The sequence below is a fragment of the Triticum urartu genome, chromosome 5A (genome assembly GCF_056163025.1).
Source record: "Triticum urartu cultivar PI428250 chromosome 5A, HENAU_Tu73, whole genome shotgun sequence".
NCBI lineage: Eukaryota > Viridiplantae > Streptophyta > Magnoliopsida > Poales > Poaceae > Triticum > Triticum urartu.
This window is the reverse complement of record NC_141877.1, coordinates 63,589,024-63,593,895: the sequence shown is the minus strand read 5'-3', so window position 1 is coordinate 63,593,895 and position 4,872 is coordinate 63,589,024. Positions and strand designations below refer to the sequence as shown.

Genomic DNA, 4,872 nt, shown 5'->3' with positions numbered 1-4,872 from the left:
CTTGTGTAACCCTAGCCCCCTCTGGTGTCTATATAAACCGGAGGGTTTTAGTCCTTAGGACAACATACAATCATACCATAGGCTAGCTTCTAGGGTTTAGCCTCTCCGATCTCGTGGTAGATCAACTCTTGTAATACTCATATCATCAAGAATAAATCAAGCAGGATGTAGGGTTTTACCTCCATCAAGAGGGCCCGAACCTGGGTAAAACATCGTGTCCCCTACCTCCTGTTACCATCCGCCTTAGACGCATAGTTCGGCACCCCTTACCCGAGATCCGCCGGTTTTGACACCGACAGCAAGCTTGCCTAAGGTGTAGCGAACACCAACTTTAGTAGCAGCACAAAGGACTCCTACCTGCCTCATTCCACCACCTAGTGTCTTCCTAAGACAAATTGTGAAATATGTTCATCTAAAGCTCCTTTGAGATATCTGTAACAATATAAGGATGACATTTATACAATGATGTTCAATTATTTCTTTAATATAGTCATGTACGGTTTACATTTCGGCGCAAGTTAACTAACTCAAGATAGATTACCTTGTGCTTCTACTTGTACTTCTACTTCATCTTACATATTCATATCTTCAGGAGAAAATGGATCTCCCAGACCTCAACTTCACTCCACCTGCAGAAGATGCGGATGAAATGGATGAAGATGCAGAAAATGAAATGGAAGGACATGTAGGAGAATAAATGGAAGGAGATACAGAAGAGGGGATGGAAGGAGATGAAATAGTTCAAAATCCAGGTACAGTTACAGTTGATCATTCCATCATTTCATCACTTGATCATTCCATCACTTCATCACTTGATCATTTCATTTAATCATTTCTCTGTTGTATGTCTTGGTACAGGTGTTCGTCAAGTTGCTAGGAAATATAAAACCCTCAATAACCAGCAAAAATTTGCTGCTTATGTAGCAATGCATACACTTTGTATGAGTAGAGGAGGCACTTTTTTGGGAACTGATAAGCAAGACATTGCAAAAAAATTTGGAGTGGGTGTTTGGAATATACAAAGAATTTGGAGGAAAGCAATGAAGCAAATTAGCGAAGGTAAAGAGGTGGATGTTTCTAATCAAAAAAAAGGAAATTCTGGAAGAAGGCCTAAGGACATTAACCTAGAAAAACTCCTAACGATCCCATTAAACAAAAGGTCTACCATTAGGTCACTTGCCTGGCAACTGGGATGTAGCCCTACCACACTTCATAGAAAGTTCATGTTAAACTTGATAAGGAGGCATACAAACTGTGTGAAGCCAGCTCTAAAGGACCAGAATAAGAAGGATAGGATGAAAGTTTGTTTGTCGATGCTTGATGAGGCAACAACAACAACAACTGCAAGGCCTAAGTTCAAGACTATGCATAATGTTGCCCATATCAACGAAAAGTGGTTTAACATGACAAAGAAGAATAAAACATATTATATGATGGATGGGAGGAAGAGCCTACGAGGCCTATACATGGCAACTGTATTGGCAAGGTGATGTTCTTGACGGCCGTTGCTAGGCCGAGGTGGGACAGTGAAGGAAACATGACCTTCTCTGGGAAAATCGGTATCTGGCCATTCGTGAAGGAAGTTCCTACTCAAAGGAGAAGCGACAACAGGCCCAAAGGTACAATAGAGACAAAATCAATAAAGGTCGACAGAGAAGTGATGAGGGAGTTCCTGATAGAGAAGTTTTTGCCAGCAATACAAGCTGTTTGGCCCGAAGGTGATGCTGGACAGACCATCTACATTCAGCAGGATAATGCTAAGCCCCATATCTTGCCAGATGACTCGGAATTTCTAGAAGCTGTCGCAAAAACTGGACTTGACATCAGAATAATACAACAACCTCCCAACAGTCCTAATTTGAATGTGCTTGACCTTGGGTTTTTCAACTCGCTCCAATCCCTGACAGATTGTCTGAGTCCTAAAACACTACAAGACCTTATTAAGGGTGTTTTGGAGGAATTTGAAGGCTATGACGTTTACAAGCTCAACAGAATTTTCCTAACTCTGCAGACGTGCATGGTTGAGATCATGAACCATGCAGGGGGCAATGGGTATAAAATACCCCGTGTAAACAAGGAAAGGCTTGAGGGGCTTGGGCAACTACCTCCAAGATTATCATGCCCTACAGAGGTGTATGCAAATGCCCTGCACAACTTAGGGCTAATGGAGAGGGTTCATTAATGGAATATGAGCTTGTGATGATGCTTGCAGTGAGGTTGTGATGCTAGTGATGATGCTTGCAATGAGGCTCTGATGCTAGTGATGAGGTTGTGATGCTTGTGATGCTATTGATGAGGTTGTGGTGCTAGTGATGATGGTTGTGATGCTTGTGATGAGGCTCTGATGCTAGTGATGATGCTTGTTATGCTTGCGATGGGGCTGTGATGCTAGTGATGATGCTTGTGATGCTTACGATGAGGTTGTGATGCTAGTGATGATGCTTGTGATGCTTGCGATGAGGCTCTGATGCTAGTGATGATGCTTGTGATGCTTGCAATGAGGCTGTGATGCTAGTGATGATGCTTGTGATGCTTGCGATGAGGCTGTGATGCTAGTGATGAGGCTCTGATGCTAGTGATGATGCTTGTGATGCTAGTGATGAGGCTAGTGATGCTTGCGATGAGGCTGTGATGCTAGTGATGATGCTTGTGATGCTTGCGATGAGGCTGTGATGCTAGTGATGATGCTTGTGATGCTTGCGATGAGGCTGTGATGCTAGTGATGAGGCTCTGATGCTAGTGATGATGCTTGTGATGCTAGTGATGAGGCTAGTGATGCTTGCGATGAGGCTGTGATGCTAGTGATGATGCTTGTGATGCTTGCGATGAGGCTCTGATGCTATTGATGAGGCTCTGATGCTTGTGATGCTAGTGATGAGGCTAGTTGCTGGCAATGAGGCTGTGATGCTAGTGATGCTTGTCATGTCTGTAATAATCCATATTTGAGTATGTTGGAGTACGATGTTTGTGTGGAGTATGTTGGAGTATGTCTAACTCCACTTGTATGTGTAACTCCATTTAAAATTTTACCCCATTTGATTTTGCACTTTTACACCAAGTATTTTTACTCCATGTATTTTTTTACTCCATACTCCATTTGTATGTGTATATTTCTACCACTCCATTTCTACTACTCCATTTGTATGATCATTCTCTGATAGGAGAGTAGTGAATTAGAGAAGAGTATGTGTCATAATCCATGGTCCTTTAGTTTTAATTAATTAAATAAAAGGACTTGTTGTTGTTGCTGCTATTAAAGAGAGGAATATGAGAGGAAAGCAGTGGAATAGAAGAGAGAGGAGTGGAGTGGAATAGGAGAGGAGAGGAAAAAGGTTAATTTAATTTTAACACAAAAGGTTTAAGTTAGTAACAAAAAAGGTTGAATTTAAGTTTAATTAACAGAAAGGTTGAATTTGAGTTTAATTAACTAAAAATGTTTAATTTTGATTTAACTAAAAGAAAAGGTTTAATTTCCAATTAATTAAAATTATCTAAGAAGAGGAGAGGATAAGATAAGAGAAGAGAGGAGAGACAAGAAGAGAGAAAGAAGAGATAAGAAGAGAGAAGAGAGCAAGAAGATGCTCCTACAGAAGAGGAGTAGAAAGTTTCAGTTAATTAATTGAAACTACTCCTACAAAGAAGATACTGAGATTTTCAGAGCACGTTGGTAACAACCTGAACATTGCTAACACTGATTTTCATTGACGGAAGCAAAGAATGGTCATGTAGACATTCAGAAGTTAGGAAATTCGACCCCACGGTGTATACAAACAACAAGGAAGTGTTCATATGGCACATTCAGGTGGAAAGATTATTGTTCAGACAAGAGCAAGCAGGAGTACACTTGCTACACTTGATATTGATGCTACTGTGCAAAAGTAATTGCTACTGTAAATACAAATGTTAACAAATGGAGTAATTCAGTTAACAAGCAAGAGTAGTGTTAACAAATGTGCTCACTAAATGGAGCATAAAATATTTGACAGCAGCCATTAACTAAATGTGCTCAGTAAACTGTCTTCTTCTTCTTTCACATCATAATTTTTGTGCATTTCAATTAAACCAAATGGGCGTACTCCAAACTATTGTTGTCACAGTGTCATCCTGACTGGTTGTTGTCAATAGACAAGATAAGAGAAGAGAGCAAGAAGAGAAGATAAAATGCACAATTCTTTGATTTTACCAGTAGTTCAACTACACAGTAGTTTTACCAACAGTTGTTTGAATTTGATTTCACCAGAAGTACTCCATGAGTACAAAACTTGCCATGCTTGATTTAGAAAATGGAGTTTACCAGTACAAACTCTTACTCTCGATCTCTAAAACCGGGCCGCAGCGAGCGGGGCCGGAGTAGATTTTGATTTGCGTAATGCTCAACTATGTTTTGATCTACACTCTCGATCTCTGAAATACGCAAGGCTGTGTCGTTGCCGAATAGCCAATCGAGCCAAGAACCTGAGCTGAAGAACACACGCACGCGAGAGAGAGGAAAGTCTTTTTGTGTTGTAGCTAACAGCGCAGCGTTTTCTGTTTCATTCCTTTTTCCCCTTATTCCTGGTACAACCGAAAGCCTAGCTAACAAACCCCGACCAGCCCATCGTGATCCGGATTGATCGCGCCATCCCACAACCTCCTTCTCACAAACGTGCCACGCTGACCGGGTTTACAGAAAAAACCAACAAAGGGAAAAATGAGATCATGCTTAGACCACGTCCCAACTACGTACATGTTTCATACTAACATCAGTGCATGCGTGCAAAATTTAAAACAGAAACTGGCCCTAGCGGCCGGACGGAGAGCTTATTCTAACAGGCTGCAGCGAGAACGTAGCTCACTTCAACTAAACTTATTTAGCTACTGAAGAAATAAGCA

At 41.1% G+C, this 4,872-nt stretch overlaps 1 pseudogene; it reads left to right on the top strand.

Annotated features, from left to right (window-relative positions):
• Window positions 1-571: 571 nt before the first annotated feature.
• LOC147968059 (uncharacterized) lies at window positions 572-2,182 on the top strand (annotated as a pseudogene).
• The last annotated feature ends 2,690 nt before the right edge of the window (window positions 2,183-4,872 follow it).